We start from the raw sequence: 21,028 nt of genomic DNA, 5'->3' as shown, positions 1-21,028 counted from the left end.
TTGGTGTTATTTTAGAAACTTTACTTTCAGTAGGCATGGCATTGCTCATTAATGTGTGCTTATATATTCCCATGGAGATATCTCAAAATATTCACTGAATATACATATATGTGTGTGTGTATATGTATATATATATACATATATATATATATATATATATTCAAACAAAGAACATAAAAGTGAAGTAAAGAGTGGAGGGAACTTTCCCCAATCTAGTCAAACAAAAAATTCCAAAATATCCGTTTTTGCCCAACTTAGGCAATTTCAGGCAAAAGCAACATTCGTTTTGTTTCTGTAGTAAACTAGCACATTTTTCTCTCTGCAAAAAAATTCCTCCAAACATTGGAAACAATTAATCTTTAAAAAATGTCTTTTTTTTAATTTTTTATTGTTATGTTAATCACCATACATCATTAGTTTTTGATGTAGTGTTCCATGATTCATTGTGCATAACACCCAGTGCTCCATGCAGTACGTGCCCTCTTTAATACCCACCACCAGGCTAACCCATCCCCCCACCCTCCTCCCCTCTGGAACCCTCAGTTTGTTTTTCAGAGTCCATCGTCTCTCATGGTTCATCTCCCCCTCCGATTTCCCCCCTTCGTTCTTCCCCTCCTGCTATCTTCTTCTTTTTTTTAACATATATTGCATTATTTATTTCAGAGTCTTTAAGCTGCCTGTAGAAAGGTATTTAACTGCTCCTGTCTTGTCCTGACAACACAGCGCATGCAGTTAATGCAGCTTCGTTCCTCTTTGACAATCGCCTTATCCACAAACCACAGAGCATGACAGTGCCCTACACTGCTTAGGAAACACTTCAGTCTCTGTTTTTCAGAAGTTCAAGGACAACTCTATACTCTGTGCATAGAACCTGCAGCTCATTCATGGGGGAAAAGAAATCGATTCTTAGAATAGGAAGGGAACCTAGGACAATTCCAATCCAATATTCTATTCTCCATAAGAGAAAATGGAGGCCCCAAGAACTAACTTATCCAAGACCATAGAGTGAGTTAATGGAACTGTTAAGAACTCTAACTGGTGGTCTAATTTTCTAACTACACTGCACCATGTGATAGTTCTGCACTTCTGAGTCCAGCTGGTACACGGTGATACAGCTGTTTCAATGGTTCAAATATTAAAATACTACCAGACTGGCTCATAAACAGTTGTTACCTTGTACCTCCTTAGTGTTTTCTCTATGCCCCCAGGCACCCTGGCCCCTCTCCAAGCACCCGTCCCACCTCCCCATGGTCCAGCCACTAAAAGAACACGTGGAACTGCAGCGTCTCTGGGATCCTGTCCCAATAAGATGGTACCTGGTGTCACTGATTAGGCCATGTCATATTCGTGTTCAATATTTTGACCACCATTACTTATTCTTTCCAGTCTACGTACCCTTAAATTGTGCAGAGATTGCATTTCAAATGCAAATCGAATGCTTGTCAATTAGAGACACAAAAATTGCCAGTTCTGGTTTTATAATGTGGTCAGAATACTACAAGATTTTTCTGTGGTCTCTCCACGGTTAGTTAACTTGTTCCTCACTTTCAGAATTCACCGTGCTATAACAGAAAGTATGAAATTTCTTTTCTTTATAACCAATAATAAAACATCATCCTTTTTGCAAACATGAATGGCTCCTTCAATTGAATTCTGACAATAAAACATACGCAGGTGGGAAAATGCACTTGCAGAGGTAACACAGATGAAAAAGGAATGTGGTTATTGATTAAATACAGGTATCAGAGTCTGAGAGGGCTCGGGGTTTTTTCTATAATGATGAAGGCCTGTGATTACAAATAAAGACAATGGGCTTCTTAGGGAACAGAGTATTCCTATGTAAGGCAGAACATTAGATAAAAAAGATTTGAAAACATACCACATTTACAGGGAATCGAGAACAGAGACTTCTTTTCCCCCCAGCACTATAACACAATAGTTACATTGTCCTTGCTATGCTCAATGGATTTTTATAAAACCATTGCTTCTCTAAAAGCCTAAAAAATATGGAAAGCAAGGAAGAAATAAAGTTACATTTAACTTGCTAATGAAATCTTCTCACTACATAAGCTGATGGGCCTACAAAATTAATTATCGATACTGGACAAAGTTAATAAAGCAAAAGTCACTTCATTTTTTCCCAAGGAAGTAAGGAAACATTCAGGCAGAGGAAGGTGACAAACAGGAAACATCACTTGAAGGCATATCAGCATGTTTTTCAAAAATAAATGTGTAGGTGGAAATGTCTGAAGGACAGAATTCATTATCCAATGTCTCCAAATTCTTCCCTCTACAAAATGGAGCTAAGGAATAATATGTACACTTAAGTAAGGTAGTTTGACTATAAGAGTTTTGCCCATCACACGGGGAGTTCACTAAGCCACACAAACTGATGACCTGTGATAAAATTTAAGTACTTGGTTTAATCATTTGCTGGGCGTTCTCTGAAGAAGAGATCTGAGCTAAAACCTAAAGAGTTGCTATTCAGGGCGTCATGTGATCTGTGTGAACAGGCAAAGTCAATACACTAGGATTGTCTAGTGATTATAATCAACATGGGACTAAAATTTGTTGTTAGGTTCCTCTGCATAGGTCTAGATAGCCCCTAACATTACTGGGAAAGAGCCCAAACTGTGGGGGTAGGGGGAGGAATGAAGACAGAGGAAGGACCTGCATCATTTTTTGGATATACAGTTGATTCTTGAACGCTGCAAGGGTTAGGGGCCTTAACCCCTGCCCAGTGGAAAATCCTCATATAACTTCTGATTTCCCCCAAGCTTTAACTACTAATAACTTACTGTTGACCTTACCGATCACATCAACAGTTGATTAATACATACTTTGTATATGGATGATGTACTGTATTCTTATAATAAAGTAAGCTAGAGAAGAGAAAATGTTACTAAGACAATCATAAGGAAAAGAAAAATACATTTACAGTAGGGTGCTGTATTTTTACAGTACAGCACTGTATTTGTTGGAAAAAAAAATCCACGGAGGAGTAGACCCTCACAGTTCAAACCTGTGTTGTTCAAGGAGCAACCTTAAGTGCCACCCTCTGGTCTACCATCTTGACATGCTTCACAGACCTGCTTGTGCCACTATCTCTAAAGTAGTGGTTCTCCATTAGGGGTGGTTTTTACCCCGACCCACCAAGAGACATTTGGCAATGTCTGGAGACATATTCAGTTGTCACAATGGAAGCAGGAGCAATTCTACTAGCATTTAGGGGGTAGAAGCTAGAAATGCTACTAAACATTCCACAACACACAGGACACCTCCCACAACAAAGAAAGAGCTCTGAAAGCCTTCCTTTCAGTCTCAGTGAACCATCACCAAACTGACTGCAAAACATGGCTAGAAATAGAATTGCCAGCTAACCTGGAGGATGCCCAGTTCCTTTCAAATTTCAGATAAACAACAAATAATGCTTTAGTACAAGCATGTACCAAATATGGCATGTGACACACTTATACTACACAAATGATTCCTCTCTTATCTGAAATTCAAATTTAACTGGTTGTCCTATATTTCTATTTGCTAAGTCTAGCAGCCCTAGTTCAAAAGACTCCACATTTTTTGAAAGGGCTCTCTAGAAGAAATGATCTTCTAGCTCCCTCCCCGTCTCCGAGAGAAGAGTTGTTTATCTCTTTGGTCAGAGGCCAGGACATTCATTGGACCCCATCTTACAATGTGGTATAATTTAGGTCAGGGAGCTTGGCTTAAAGATCAGCTCCAGAGAAGGACACTCATTTACCCTTCTGTCCCAGGCTTCACTATGACCTTCGACTAAGCTGACCTCATCTTATTCTCTCTGCTTCACATTTCTGAGAAGGGACCTCAGCCGAGGTGTATCTGGATTCAAGGGGTAGAAAGCAGTAGTCTACTTACACCTTGATAACTAAACCACATTTTCTGGTTCAGTCTTGGCCAGAAAGGCCCTTCTTGACTGGTGTCTGCACACCTATAAGGGAGTATTTTTTCCCTATCTAGTTATTTTCCTTTCTGTATTGCTTGCTCTGTCAGAACTCTGTGGGGAAAAGGGGTGAGTGAGTATTTCTTGGGCCTGGATTGCAACACCATCTACTAACACATGAACTTCACCATGCACTCTTAGTGTATATTTGGGGGTTGACCAGAGAACCTGAACATGTTCCCTTTACTACATTTTTCTTATTTATTTTACAGATGAGAAAAATATCCGATAGAAAATATTTGATTAAGTGCTTTATATACATTACCACAGTTCTCTAAACAGCTCTTAAAATAGATTCTATTATTAATCCCATTTTTCTAGGGGAAATAGAGATTTAAGGAAATTAAGTAACATGTCTGAGGTCATACACCAAATAAGCAATAGTCATGAGGTTTAAACTCAGGTCTTTTCATTCCAAAGCCCTGTTTTCTATCACTATGCCTAAAAGTTGTACATATGAAGAATGATCAAACCAAGATAAAGTTCAAGTATTCACTTCTAAAGCAAAATCAATCAGAAAAATATAATGACTAGATTCAAAGAAAACCATTCGCTGATGTAAATGTTTTAAAAGTTGTTATCCTGTGCAATGATTAGAATTTGGAACATCTTCAAAATGCTTTTAAGATATGTCCCCAATAAGTAATAAATGCAAAGTCAATGTATTGCAATTTAATGTTTATGTCAGTAGCTTTGCCCCATTCATCTACAGTTATGAAGGCTTACCTTTTAGTGTTCCATTTTAGCCAAGCAACTTTGATCTCTGCCTCAAAAATCCATCCTGCACACAGCACCCAGGCCAGCCCTCATCAGCATTCCACAAGGGGTGCCAGGAGCACAAACGTTTTTAATCAGTCAACAACACTACAGTCAACCAAATGCATTCTGATACTTAGACCTTTTATCTCAAAAGCAATGCAGAAACCAAGGTCATGGTAACCTCTTTTATGGTTTATTGTTCCTCAAATGTACTTAGAGTGAATTTATGAAGCCGCAACTTATTGTGTGGATGCAGAGCTTTCACTAGGTTCAGCCCTCTCCAACATCCACTTTGTTTCCTCTTTCAGCACTTTCTGCCTGTGGTTCCTTATTTAAAATCCAGTTCCCGTAAATTTTTAAAAAAAATAAAATAAGAATATTGAATAAGATTTTCCCAGTAGCTAAGCTACTCATCATTTGTAACTGAGGCTCTTCAGAAAGCTGCATTAACATCTCAAGTCACTGCTGAATAGCTTTGCAATACCAGGGCAGGTCCCCCCAACAGGGGAGGAAGACAAGAAGGTGGGATGGTGCCTGTGTCATAACTCTGCCATTGTGACAATCAGGTCATTGCCAATGTGGGCATGGCAGGAAACCACCTTGCTCAGGAGGTGAGTTTGTGGAACTACTCCTGGGAGGTGAGGTGGGAAGGGAGTTCTAAATGTTGTAGAAGAGCCTCAACAGATCCACAGATCCCATGAAGTTTGCTTGCTTTTTTGATGACTCTCACTCTAAGCAATAATATGTGTAAATTTATAGTTTTGATCTGCAGGCAACATTTTTACACTAATGTATCAGCAATGTGTTACAAATAATTTTGAGAACAGAAGTATCTGTGTAGCACCCAAATCATCCTGCCTGCTACCCATGGTACTTGTAGAATATGCTGGAACACTAAGTTTAACAAAAGCCAAGAGTGAAACCCATTCAGTGAGTGCCGACTTCAGGTGAAGAGCTAGTGCAGGCCTGGACTAAGGGGGTGGGTATGAACTGAATCACTGGGGAGGAAAAGAAAAGGCAAGAGCCATGTCCAGAAGGGGCCTCGAAGGCCAGTTTGTGTTTTACTTAGGAGCAGATGGAGAGCCACTGATGAACGGCAGGGGATCCCATGATTAAAGTGGTGTGCGAGGAAGCCCAGCCATGCCGCTGGGGACGGATTATGGCCAGGAGAGACTGAAGACTGACAAAGGAGCACTTGCAGGAAGACATGGGGTGATGAAGGCCTGAAATAGGATGGTGACAGGGAAAACAGGAGGGAAGAGATGGATGGGAAAGAAATTAGAAAAGGACCATTAGTCCTTTCTCAAACTCTTCTTATTTTAAGACTCAAATATTCCCTACTGTCTATCACATATATGAGTCATGAAGCCATTATTTTCATTAGGGAAGAAACGGGTTGGGGAGGGGGAGATCTATTCCAAGTGGAAAGTCAAGGTATATTTTTAGCTACATTAAGCCAGCCTTCTGCTGTTCTGCACACTGATGTAATTCCAACATAAAACATAATCTATAATATTCCTGAGGAACAAATCCAATTCCGGGTCATATAAATTTTCATATAAGTCCATCACAATTCATTCCCAAAACATCTCATTCTCTTTGAAAGCTGGAATTGCAGCAAGTGATCAAAAAGAGTAGTTTAAAATTGCTCTGGAATTTCCAGAGATGCTAAATCTAACCTGCCTACGGTGCAGGACCAATCCCCCAAACTTTAAATCAAAGGTAAAGCATTTTATGTTTTAAAAGATATATTCCTCAAAGTTTATCACAGTGTATTAAAGTCAAATGTGAGTTATTGCTTACCAAATCTGGAGCTGATGTCTCCTCTTGATTACCCTAGGTAGGCGAGAGTAAGTATCTTCCAACCAACATATTTTTTACCTTTTCATCTGCCTCTTGCTATTTGCAATAGCGTGAAAAATAATAGCCAAGGAGTGACTTTGCAGGGTTGGACTAAGTGCAAATCCCATCTGAGTCGAGCCTAAATTGTATTCCAGGCCCCTGGCAAGTTCTGCTGCTTGGAGAATTATGAAAACTGACTTCTCAATAGCTGGATTGGTCCTGGAGGAATAATCAGCGAAAAGTCATCTGATGAACTTTCAGCACATTTGCATTGGCTTAGAACCCAGTGTATCTATTGTTGGTCATGCCCGAAACGTACTTCTCCCTGCCCTTGCTGGGGCTTTCTGCATGAGGGAGGTAGCTGAGCAATGAGCAGGATGCCCTGTGAAACCCTAGAGTGAGCAGAAATTTCATAACTAATGCCATTTATACAGGGAAAATTCCCCGCCAATTCTTCTGATTTTATCTGTTGTAAACATAGCAACTGTCCGTAATTCAAGATTCCTCCTAGGGGTTGAGAGAACTGGGAGAATGGAGGACATCCTTTGGTTTAAAGCTATCTTAGAAGGGTCAGACTTCTCTGTGGGTGTGGCAAAGTATCACCTCAGCAGTCCAAGTCAGAAGAGCATCCCAAGGCTCACAGTTTCAAGCACCCTCCCTTCTGGTCTTTGGGGTGTTTGGGCTATTAGGAGGTTCCTGCTCCAGAACATGCCATTAGAATGCAAGGGTATTCCACAAAAAGACTTCATGTTAGCCTGTCATGACAGGGAAGAAGGCTGAGGTCTACCAACAGACTTGAGGTCAAATCCTGCCTCCCCCCATTTACTAGCTAAATACATTGAATTAGTAACTAAACCTCTTTGAGCTTCAGGTTCCTCATCAGTAAAATGTGGTTAATAACACCCATCCCATGGGTCATTGTGAGGAATCAAAGAGATAATTCAGCAAAGCTTTTAGCACTGGTTTAGTACATCCAGTACACTTACTAAATTTCAGCTACAATTATTGTTAGCATCACTACCCAGTTCATTTGTTTTCCTAACACAGGAGAGATGTCTATATCTTTATTTCTGCAATACCCCACATCATACCAAGTTTTTGAGACTTACCCCTTTTTTAGGACAAACTTTTCATTATTCTCTGGTTCCTCTCCCAGGAAATGAGCACCTCTACTACCCATCTCTCTTTATTTTTTTCTCTTATGATACCATATCCTCTTCTCCAAAATTAGGATAGTACTTATTACAGCAGGTAACCTTAATAACCATGTATAGGTGCCACGCACCGTAGGAATGACCTCTTATGCATTATATCACTAAATCTTCCCAACAACCCCCGAGGAAGGTGTTATGATCCCCAGAGGACTGATGGGGAAAGTCAGACTTGCAGCATTTCAATACTTTTCAAATCCCAAGGAAACATGATGGCAGAGGAGAGATTTGAATGTAGGAGTTTATTTGATTCCAAAGCCCACCTTCCTAACCACTTAAGCTGGGAGGCAACCATGGCCGAAGGCCAGGCTGGCCAATTCGACAATTGGAGGATTTAAAAAGGTAGGGCAGTGAGAGTACCTGCCCTCCTCCTTACTCGGCTGAAAGGGACTTCAGTGTGACCACACAGAGAACTTGACACGTGCCCTTGTTCTGTGGAGAAGAGGTGGACTGCATTGTTTCCCACCCAGGAAATCAGAGGGGTGAGCTGCTTTGCAGCTGAGTGCGGAGAGGGGCCTCACCCAGAGAGAGCACCACTTTCCAGAGAGCCCAGGCAAGGAGTGCTATAGGTTAGGCCAGAAGCTGTGTCCACAAAAACCAGGGCATATTTAGAAGACTCCCTCAGCCAGAGGGGGCCAACCAATATAATCAACTTGCCAATCCCTTACCAGTTGGGAATGCCCGTGAATGGCCCCAGGAATTGCCTGGGGCACTGTTGAGGATATGCAGATACCTCGTGAGCCAGGATGTAGAAGGCTATAAGGATTGCCTCAGGCTCTTGCAGGTGAACCCAAATGTCCTGACACACATCCTGACCCCACAAGGGCCACCCATGATCATCCGCCCCTCAGCTTCCCACTGTCTAAGCCAGAGGGTAAACCCTTTTAGAACAGACCAACTGTGCAAAAGGGGACTGGTCAGGGCTAACGAGTGATCACCAGCCAAACCACTCCGAGTTCAGCCCACTGCTGCTGTGGTTTATTCCTTCCCGAAAGATTCTGCCTGGAGGAGCACCATGCACGCCCCAGGAGCTAGTGTTCTTGAGGGACGTAGGTGGTTTCTGTCTCTTCCAGAGCTGGGACCAAAAATCCTACAGGTCCTCTTTTTTTCCTGTCATCTCTGACACAGTGTTTGACCTGTATTTTTCAGCGTCATAGACGGGTGTATCTAACTCAGACAGTAGCCCTGCTTGGGAGAGGCTCAGAGCTCTCATCCATTTCATTAGTATTTCGGCCTTCTCAAACGTAGTTTGCTGATCTGATCCCCAGTCCCACATGTGCCCTTTCTTTACCGGGGGATGGGGTAGGGGGGTTGGGAAGCCATATAGGATGGAGGCACTGTGCCAGGTGGGGAATAAATATTCTACAATTCCAAATCCCCACAAAGACTTGGATTTCTTTCACATCCTTAAGGGTTGGATAGGCTTGGACTGTATCAATCACAGCTGACACAATGCATGTCTTACCTGACCCAAGACTCCCAAAAACTTTACAAGGCTGCCTGGGCCTGGAATATTCTGTGGGTTTACTGCTCATCCTCTCCTTCAAAGACATTCCAGACAAGACTGCAGAGCGTCCTGCAACAGACGCAAGTCTTCCCATGTGAACACCACGGCACCATTGTAATGGACCCATTTCACTGATGTGAGGAAAGAGAACGGGCACCAGGGCTTGGGCTACCATCTTGTGTCATCCATTCCTCTTCAGTGCCGTGGTATGAGCGTAGCTAGCAGAAAACTCTATTTCTCAGAGTCTTCTCCATGAATCTCCTTGAAGAGGAAGCACATTCTCAGAAGCCCTTTTGCAAAAGCATCAGAATGAAACGAGCTGTCTGACGAGAGTTTCTAATAACGCAATTGACCGAGGAATTTGGTTATTTCTTGGACGTACATTTAAAAAGAAATTCATTAATAAATTCATTATGGCTGATAACATACAAGGACATGTCAGATTTTTAGGAATTTCATATAACTTCTAGAACAAATATTAACCATTTCCATACAAATATTTCCTAAGGAAAGTTTAGCATCGCTTGCTTGACAATGCTTCCCATTTTAATGTAACATATCAAATAAGCCCCGACGAGTTAAGTATCTTTGTTTTATAAGGGAAAAAAAATAAATCTTTTGAGATGTTCTGGGAGACCTCTAGAAATCCCAGCATTAATTCAAAGTCAACGAGATTTCATTTAGAATTTGATGTGGGGGAGGTTTGTCAAAAATATCAAAATGTTTGGGTGCCTGGGTGGCTCAGCCAGTTAAGTGTCTGCCTTTGGCTCAGGTCATGATCCCAGGGTCCTCCAGGGTCCTGGGATGGAGTCCCACATGGACCCCTGCTCAGTGGGGAGCCTGCTTCTCCCTCTACCCCCCAACCCCCACCCCTGCTCATGTGTGCTCGCTCTCTCTTGCAAAAATAAATAAATACAATCTTTAAAATAGATATCAAAAGGTTTTTAAAACATTTGATTAAATAGGATTATAGGTTATAGGTCACTGGGAAAAATTAGTTATCCATTTAACCAAAATGACGAAGATTTTAAAGGCAAATACAGAAAGTTACATGGTTGTAAAAATAACTTAGCTCTTTTAATACAGAAGACTCTGTTTTCTTTAGTGATCAAAGGCATGATCAAGACAACATGAAGCATAGGAATTTATTTTGATAAAACACAGAATCTTTGTTTGCTAGACAGATGATTTAAAAGGTAAAGAAAAACCTTTTACTATCCCATTAAGAACAGACCAGTAGTACAAGAAAACTTTGTCCTCCTAGTAGATGAAAGAAAATTGTTTTACTTTTACATAAGTATACTATTGATGTTAAAACTTATTTTTTTCTTTAAGTCAGTTAAATAGAGCTATTTTACGAATTTATTTTGGCAATCTCTTCTGGAGGTAGAAAAACATCAAATACACACAGCACATCACCACAGACAGATAGACAGAGACCCTGTAACTTTCATTCTAAACTGCAGCCCTAATCTTACAGGGGCTGTGAGGAGGCTTTGGGCAAGAGAGCTTCCCTAGCAATCTAGTATTGAAAAAGCCTCTTTTCAGGAAAAAAAAGAAGGAAAGAAAGAGAGAGGGAGAGGAAGGGACGGAGGGAGGGAGGGAGGGAGGGAGGGAGGGAGGAAGGAAGGAAGGAAGGAAGGAAGGAAGGAAGGAAGGAAGGAAGGAAGGAAGGAAGGAAGGAAGGAAGAAGAAAAGCCTCTTTCCCTTCTCCCCCTGCCCTTTTTTTTTTCATCTTTGTGGGCAGCCTTTTGGATACCTCCAGAGGTGTTTACATTTCAAAAACATAATAAGATTTACAAACTCAAGAGACAAAGAAAGAATGAGAGGCTTCTCCTAGGGGTTTTTGAGGGGGTAGCATCTCCTATTACTAGAAGTCTAGGGTAATTGCTATTTAAATTTTTCCTTTGCACCAGGGGTCGGTCCATCTGTTTCCTCCTCCACCACCACAACATCCTCCTGTTCCTTTTCATCACTTTCCCATGGATTCCACTTCTTAGCATCTTACTCGGGCTTTGTCACAAGCGCTCAGACCTTCAGCCCAGGCAGCGTGAACCCTCCGAGCTTTGCAGAACCACATACTAAGGTCTCCGACTCCCCATCCTACTCTCCCATTGCTATCTGCTGCTCCCAAAGCCAGCAGAGTAGGGGACACTCACACATCCTTCGACCTCGGCTCTTCTTCCAACTTTCTCCCCGGAGGCTCAGCCTCTCTACTCGGGCATCAGCAGCCAGCCCACCATGACAGCCATGTTTCCCTTGTCTTGGACCACCACAGACCAGCAGTATCCCTCACCCACCCAGCAGATCTTAAAAGTTTCTATAGAAATTAACTGGGTTCAGTCACATATTCCAGATAGCTCAACATCACATTACTATCTCAAAGCTGTATTTTGGGGCAGCTTCTGGGAGCAAGGAAGGCAAGTGGAATGCACCGTCCAAGGACAGGGGACAGAGTGAGGAGCATCTGACTGGCCAGGTCCAGCTAACACATCGACAGGCAGTCAAATCCTCTTGATGACCTCCCCCAACAGAAGCTTATATAGTATCTAGATAAGCTCTAGAGGGAAACTTCAATCACTGAAAATTTCTAGGCCTCTTAATTATAGGGGAGAAAAGACAGACGAGACACTGATAGCTACAGCTTAGCACCTACATGAAACCTTCAGGTGAATATTCCAGCATGTGAAAGGGGTGTTCTGAACCTTTTTATTATATTGTCTGAAGTTGGTGAGACATAAACTGTGGATGAAATTTTAATATGGCCCCTTTTTGTGGTAAAATCCAATTAAGGCTTTCTTAGGATTGGGGCAGAGTCACATTTTCTGGGGCTCGATGCTTAAAACTTGGGAGAATCTTTTTAAGAATGAAAAATGCAAAAATATCTTAATTTTGCAATTTTGTAGAAAAAAAAAACCATTTTAACAGGTTGAAAGGGGCTCAGCACAAGAGAGGACCCCCGGAAGCCTAAGTTTCATCAGCTTTAAGGTAAATCTCATCTGTTTGGGATACAATAGAACAAGTTTTTCCTGCACTCTATTGATAGAGATCTAGACAACAAAGGGACAATGAATTTTACAGCTAATCAGAAGGGGTCTCAGCAGGGCATTTGCCCATGCTAGCATTCTCCTTTGGTGTAAACAGTCCTGTCTTACAGGAAAAGGGCACTGCAAACTTGGCCGTCATGCTTTAGGACAGTACACAGCACATAGTCTCATCTGACAACTTGAGAAGTAAAATATGCTATGCCAAGAGGTATCTCAGACTTCATTTCAGGATTCTTCCCAAGGATACCCCATAAAGGTGACATAATTGCACATAGTTGTTCCAGCAAGTGCTTACAACTAAATTATTCAGTGGGAGATGAGACTCCAAATTTCAGTTCTGACTTACCCTACTGTTTTCATTTCTTCTTCAACATCTTTAATTTATGGTTGTCTGAAAATCTAATTAGTTATTAATCCTTAGGAATTATGTGCCACAAGCATGATAAGAAACCAAAGAAGACTAAAGGAAGGTGAAAGAAGAAGATTTAACTGAGAAATTTATTCATAATGAACTTCTATGTAGGTGGGGGCTTAGCCACAATTACCATTACTACAATTAAAAAATAAGGCCCTTCTTTCGCTAAGTGATGGTATCTCAGCACATCCCTAAGGCTGTTTGGCAGCATAGTAGTTTCAAGCACATATTTTGTGGAGAAAGCATTCTAAGACCCAGTGGTATAGTACTACTCCTTCTTGGGGCATATTAAAGGCTCTGAGAAGTTCTGCAGTAAAAATAACCTGCACATATACGTTTAGCTCAGCATTTTCCAAACATACTAACTAAAGAAACCTGTCTATTAATAAGGGCAAATATATCTTAAACATGGATTCAAATATTTATTTAACATTTTGAAAGCATCATAGATGATGCACTTCCTTGGGTGTTATAATTCTTTTAGATAGTTGCACAAGACAGTTTTTCAGAGAAAATCAAATGACCCACCCCATCTTTGCAACCACTCTGCTTCAAATAGGAATCTGCACCAACATGGAGCATCCATCTGCTTTAGCTCACAGAACTAAGATTTGGAAATCTTTTCAACATGACATCCAACAGAAGATTTTGATTCTGCCACAGGGAAGTAGTGACACCCTCTCTCTTCTTATTTTTCTCTTTGTTTCATGGCATGCAACTTACTCTTCCCTCCCATGTATCCCATCCCTCTAAATATGTATCTATGATCTTGATTATCTTTTTTCTTTTAACTGCTCTCAATCTGAGAACTGTAAAAGTGCTCATTTATTGATTAATGTGGCTCCTAAGAATCAAAGAGAGGCACAACTTTGGGGGTGCCGCATTCACATTATGCCACTTCAGCTTCTTCCAGACAATTCTGGCAGGCCAGGGGACGTGGGATAGCTGCTGGCTTTCACAGAAAGCTGCTCCCAAAATAATAAAGAAACCGTAACTTCCGTATTAATTAGTGACATCCGAGTTTCGGTTGCATATTCATTAATTCCTCCGAAAAAGAACTGCCTTGACCTCCGAGAGGCAGAAATCCCCGCTTCTGGGGTAACAGGATTATCTTTAACTTCATTCCAGGATAAGTCATGTTACATGAGCCACTGAGAATAGAGAAGTGAGTGCAACATTTTTTCTGGGAATTATGGAATATTTTGTTCTTCATGATTCCTGCAAACTTTTCGAAAAGGACCACACCAGTCCATCCATAATGCACATTCATAATCATCTTTTCCACTTAAAGAGTCACATAAATTCTCTAACCTTCACTTCCTCGGCCTGGCACATAGAGATCACACTCAGATCTAATAGTTAAAATAACGATGAAATGAAAAAGTGCATGGGAATCACTTAGGAGAGTGGCTGACACATAGCAAGTATACAATAAAGAATAGTTATTATTTCAATCCAAATGCATGAGGAGGACTCCAATGCCTACTTTTCCCCACACTGTCAGAGTAAGAGGGACTTTTTATGCGCAAGTTTCAGTTTCGATGAACTTGGTGGAGTCTTTCTTTTGTAACATTTACATATAGTTACCCCCCAAAATCTAATTAGTCATGAGTCCTTTGAAATTATGAGCCATAGCACGATAAGGAACCAAAGAAGCCTACAGAGAGGGAGAAAGACGAATAGTTGGCTATTAAATGTTCATTCATAATGAACTTGCATGTAGATAGGATCTAAGCCACAGTTGCCCTAAATTAGCAAGAAATTTGCATCACTAAGAACAGTCCTGCCATTTCCATTACACGGAACCTGTTAGATTTATGTTTGAGTAAAATGGAGCTAAATTGGGCTAAATCACATTTGGGGGCCTCGCTATAAATTAGCCTGTGAAATCATTGAGATTGAGGTGAAATTTCCAAAAGCTTCGTCTTCATTGGGAAAATGAACAGACCAACAATTCCTGAGTGTTAGCTCCACCCCACTCCAATCTGTTACTTTTACGTCCAACGTCAAAGGCAAGCTCTCCTCATTCCAATTGTACCCTGAACACTCTCCCCCATAAAATACGGTTTAAAGGCCAGCTGCAGTGTGGAGCCTTTTCTCGAAGCCTACAGTTTCAAACAAACGACTGGGTAGAAGCCAGGATCTATATGGGCTCACGAAGACTGTAAAACATTTGGTGCCTAGTGGAAAAAGACGCCTGTGAGCTCTGCCAGACGTTTTCAGTTTTCTTGCACCTGTGCCAAGTGTTTTTCAGTTCCCCTACCCCTTTCTTTTGAAGGGGGGGGAGCAAGGAGTGGGGAGATAAGCAAGCTTTCCGAGGGCATATGCCATAGGAATTAAAAAACTTGTTACCACCATTAGACACTCATTTCCTGCCCGGTCCCCTTTCTGAAGGCAAAATGAGGACTTCCAGCCAATCTTGGTACTGACATTCCGAGCGTTTGTGCCTACTTGCCATTCATTCACCCTATCCTACATCCCCCTGGATTCTGAAGACCACCCCCCCTACCCCGGCCCCCTCCCTGCAGTCTGTCTGAAACCTCTTTCTTGAACTCTCAGTTGAATCACCCCTGCCCATCACAGACACTAAATTGCCAATTATTTCAAGGAAATAATTTGCACGTTGAGACAGTTTGTAACATGCAAAAATATGTGTGGAAGAAAGTATATGTTTCTTAAAGCAAGAACACCCAAAATGTTTTCGGATGAAAGTGTGAAAATGTCTAAACATAGATGACATGATACAGATCATGAGAAAGTCAATTTGAAATTACCCTGGAACCTTGTGATAATGTTTTCAAAAGAAGGAGAATTCAGGGGAAGGGAGGTCCTTTCCGGACCCTGCACAGTAGCACTGAATATAAAGATTTCCACAATGGTGTATTTATTCCTATGCATCATTTCAGTGAATTCAGCAACTCTGAGTTCCCCCTCCCCCATTTACAGATAAGGAAACTGAGGGTTAAGAAGTTTAAGCATATCAAGTCATACACCTAGGGCGCAGGGCTTGGACTTGATCCCGGGTCTTGTCTCTGAGCACTCACACACTGATAGGCTGGCCATGTTCCTCTCCATGAGAAGCCCCTGCAGCTCTTAGAGTTGTTGATGGAAGAAAAATCACACTTAGAGATTCATTCCTTTGGCTTAAACTTGGATCTCTGTTAAGATATAAATGTTCCCTCAAGACAAAATATACAGCTTCATAAGCCAATTTTCTTATCAGGAGTGAGAAAATTAAATTCTTTTCTCTGGGCATGTTTCACTAGATAGAGAGGGCAGATGCATCCCTGGGCTGCTGCGGATGGGAACAGAGTAAGAGGACAGCAGCTGCAGGTGGGACAATGGTGCCAAAGAAAGTTCTTAAAAATGTAAACTAAAACTTGTCATGTCCTTGCTTAATACCTTCAAAGTTCACACTGTTCCCTGATAAATTCCAAGTTCCTCACCCTGACTTACACCATGATCCTTGCACAAAGCTTCTAGCCTTAGCAGAACCCAGTCAGTTCCCCCAACACAAGGAGCTGTTTTCTACCACAGGCCATTTGCTTTGGTTGTTCGTTCAACTGGCTAACTCTGATTCACACTTCAGATTACAGACTTTGGTCTCTTTCCCCTGAAGCCTCAATTTAAATTAGGAGGTCCCTGTTTCTGTTTCTTAGCACCTTTCTTTTCCTTCATGCCACTTAATTCAATGTGTAACTCCATGGGGCAGGAACAATATGTCTTATAGTCCCTGGTACGTAGACCCTGGTAAACAGTTCCTAATCCAGAGTCAGAATAGATTTCATATTGTGTGAAAGAATGAATGGATACAGGGCAGCAAAATCTACTCTGGTATTCCCTAATTGTTCAGTGAGGAAAAGTATATCTCAAAGTTCAGCTAAGATCTTAGATGTTTGCTTGACTAGACACTCATACAGTGAAAGGAGATTCTTGCTTACTCTGGCTTGTAAAAAGTTCTCAGGTCTTAGATATCAATTTTCTTTTTTTTTTAAGATTTATTTATTTATTTGAGAGAGAGAGAGAGAGAGAGACAAGGGCAGACAGGGAGGGAGAGAGAATTATAAGCAGGCTCCGTGCTGAGTGCAGAGCCTGACCCAGGGCTGAATCCCACAACTCTGAGATCATGACCTGAGCCAAAACCTAGAGTCGGATGCTAACGGACTGAGCTACCCAGGCGCCCCTTAGATATCTATTTTCTAAGGCCTAGGTGTCCTACACCTGTATATTATACCTACATGCATATGTATTAGTACTTACATTTGTGTTATACATACTGCCTATATATAGTATGTATATTATATAATAGATATAGGTAACTATCAACATGATTATTATTTTGTTATTATTGTTATTATTAGAGTGGTCCCCACTGGCCTGAGAACTTGCTATGTACTAGACACTGGCCTAGGTAATTTATATATATTAATCAGTTCAAGTTTCATAAAAATAAAACATAAAAAGCTATTACTACCTTCATTTTACATATGAAGAATTAGGACTTAGCATGAAGAAGATATCTGACTGAGATTTCTTAGAGCCAGGATTATATTCAAAGTCATTTATCTTCAAGGACAATGGACTTCCAGTTCATTATTCCAAAGCAAAACAAAAACACAAAATTAAACAACAACAAAAAAATCCTCCTCTTTATCCATCTTTTCTCTTCTTATATACACACGCGCGCGCGCGCGCACACACACACACACACACACACACACACACACACACACACACACACATCAAGCTTAAGTTAAACAACAAAAATCTATCCTCTGATGAGAGAAAAAGAAAACCATCAGGAAAATGAAGGCCACAGGACCAGTAAACTGTCTATGGGCATCTCATTGCCACATACATCCCTCGGCTCACAAAGTCCATCTTCCTTAGGAATTGAGCTTTTCCCTAAAGACTAGTAAGCCTGTCACTATGGTGCAGGACTTCTCATAGAAGCTCACTGGCCCCACTCACAGAACAGAGGGTATTCCAACAGCCAGTGGGCGAAGTGAGCTCAGCAAACTCTCGAAGAAAGCTATTCTCATACACAAGTAGAGCCCCGCCTGGAAGCAGAGCCCTGGTCTGGGAGATAAAGATCCTAATGCTCCTACCCTTCCGCAGACAAGAAGGCCTCAGTAAAATGAGGTATTGGGTGTCACTCAATGTGGTGTCTGAGTGGTCAGTGGAAACAGGATGGCGGTCAAGAGCAGCTGAATGGACAAGAGGCTGTTCTGCTCTTTCCCTGCAGCCACTGCGGCTCCGCCGCCATCTTAGGCACTGTGGTCCCATGAATGGTTCCATTTATGCCCGTCTAACATTCATTCACTCAACACACACCAGAAGCCGTGAGGCCTGAGCTCCAGGAGATGTTGAAGTGCCTCAAAATTCCACTTCTTAAAAAGAGGAGGAGCAGAGGTTTCAGAAGGCAGAGGGAGAGGGAGGGAAAAGAGGAAACAGAACTCCATGGGTCTAGAATTCCGACAACCCTTCCAGCTTTGACATTCTCAACTGTGGACTCATTCAACCCCGGACACCTGGATCTGCCCATCTTTAAAAGGGGGATCATTCCCCGGCTGCGATCTTCATGAGACTGTTGTGATGTGTGATTCCAGAAGAAAAAAACTTAAGTGGAAACCGCTCTATTAAATGTAAAGTTCTTACTGTTGCTCCGCGAGCAACTAAAAGATCATTTTTCCTAGTGAGGAATCTAATCGTTCCTCATGACCCATTAGGGGAAAATTCTAAAGGCCGACCCAATGGTATCTGCAGAGCTAGAAACTCCCAGCGAAGGCATCCTTCACAGTGCCATGCCCCAGTTGTGAAACATTAGTCCCTCCTCAATTTAACGTATTTTCTTGGGTTGCAGAGACTCTTCCACTAACAGGCAGAGGTGCATTAGTGGGAGATTTATGCTAATATCTCAGCAGTGGAAATCATGAGGCTCGCTATATTCTCATTCGGTCTGAGACAAGTAGCCCGGGTACATCCTTTAACAGGATTTCCAGGAAGGATACTGCAGCTTAAGAAATGCTGATTTGCTGGCATTTATGGATTCCAGGAAGAGGGCTGTCTTAAGTGTATCAGAGCCTAGAGCAGAAAATTATTTTAATGCCCCCTCCTCCCTCCACACATCCCTAGCATAAGAGAAGAGCAGAAAATATCTGTTGGCTACTGAAAGGCTGGCACTGGCGAAGGGCCTGGAACCATTTTTGAAGAGCCCTCATAAGACAATAGGACAACCCTTCTGGAGAATGGGGGTGCTATACATCCCCAGCAACTGCTCCTAGGATGGCCCTGCCAGCATGTGTAACGGCCAACTGGTTCATCTTGCTAACTATAACGCTCAGCATATGGGGAGGGAGTGTTTATAGATATATACATACACCATACATTTTTCACAGCAAGTACATATAGAGACCATCCAACTGTATATTTTGCAGACATACAAACACGCACATATATTGTCCATATGTTCAAACAATTTTTAAGCTATATCATGAACAAATAAGGATCTCTTTTACAATAAAAGTTCCTAAAGGTAACATAATGGGCACTTTAGAGCAAGTATTTTAAAAATGAACAGAAGGGCGCTTGAATCCCAGCCTTACCTTTTCTAGCTATGGGACCTCTTCTATAAAATGGGAATAATATTGGGATCTTCCTCACAGGATACCTGTGAGGACTACATGGGATTATATATGTGAAGCATGAGGCACATTGTCCGGTGCAAGGTAAATTCTTAACAAAAGTTAGCATTATTAATACTAGACGCCAAACCAGGTTGTGACCAGCAAAATCTTTCCAAACCAAGAGAAGTCAAAAAATAATGGCAAGCTACTGTAGAGTGCTTGACAGCCTTGCACTTACTGCCCCTCCTCTCCTTCTCACCACACCCTGGATGCACACCTATCATAGTACTTACCCTATTGTAACACTCTCCCTTCATTAGACCATGACCTTCTTGAAGTCAGGAACAGTGTCTTTTTCATCTTCATTTTCCCGGCTTCTGGATCAGAGATCCGTTCATGGTAGGTACTCAATAAATACCAAATGAACAAACCATTATTATTAGCAGATAACACACCCTATGCAGACAGATCTGCAAATGGAAGTGTCAAATTCGGTCAGTCAGGGAGATGGAAGAATGTGAATTATCACAGTAAAAGCTCATCTCCTAAACAAAGAAGTCTGCATAAGGAAAAAGAGTACAAAAGAAGACACATACTTTCTTCAGACATTTTCTTTCACTGAGAATATATACATAGATGTACATATTCTTTCTAATCTTTTAGGATAATGCCAAAGGACAAGTGGATATGTGATAAAGTCCTGCATTCTTTTTCTTGCATACACCACCTCGTTAACACATAATTGGAATGTTCAGCCTTAGCTCTTAGAGTGAAGAGCTTACGGACCCTTTAAAAAAAAACAACAACAACAAAAAAAACAAAAAACAAAAACAAAACCTGAGTGAGGAATTCCTCTAGATATTCTATTTTTTGTTGCGGTGAATTTGGTAAATTCAAATTCTTACCTGAAATGTGAATCTTTAATGCACAGAGCTATTATGGCTATGCTGAATTTGAGTCTTGGAACAGTGACAGAAAGATCTCTAAATGAAATGTGCTCTTGAATGGCAAACTAAAAATTCAACCTAATTACCATGTGCAAAGGTGTTTTGGTGGCCCAACTGTAAAGAGCAACTAGGAATGGTCAGGGCACCCCACTTTAAAAACTAGCTTTCTCCCAGGAGGACCCTGGCCCCAACTTTGTACCACCATCAAAAAGGATTTTTATGCTAAGATTTCCTTGTTATTATGCAATAGTTCTGAGAAGCTTACCATATGAAGTCATTCTAAGCCATTAACACCTCATCAGGAATTCATTATGCAGTCATTTGGCAGAATTTCTGGAGGAGACTGCAGAGGGAGCCGGGTAAGGGAAAGAATAAATCCAAATCCTTGGATAAGATCTATGAAGTCACAGCCCACGTTATTATTTTTTAGCGCCATAGATTTGTGGACCTGGGTCAGCTTACAAATATCCACTTCCTTAAGGTGGACCCTAGGAATTGTCTACCCAGATGGATACCTTCTGCCTTTCACATACCGCTCACGTGATTCATGGGATTGGGGCGAAGCTTTAGGGGTAGTGTCTGAGGAGAATAAACCAATCAAGGTGAGGCATCACCCTGGTAACTCTGATTGGTCCATGGGTGGCCAGGTGACCTAAACTGAACCAATTAGACTGTAAGGAAGAGGTATTCGTTCTCAC

The sequence above is a fragment of the Zalophus californianus genome, chromosome 1 (assembly GCF_009762305.2).
Source record: "Zalophus californianus isolate mZalCal1 chromosome 1, mZalCal1.pri.v2, whole genome shotgun sequence".
NCBI lineage: Eukaryota > Metazoa > Chordata > Mammalia > Carnivora > Otariidae > Zalophus > Zalophus californianus.
The sequence above is the reverse complement of the archived record's forward strand: the minus strand, read 5'-3'. Positions refer to the sequence as shown.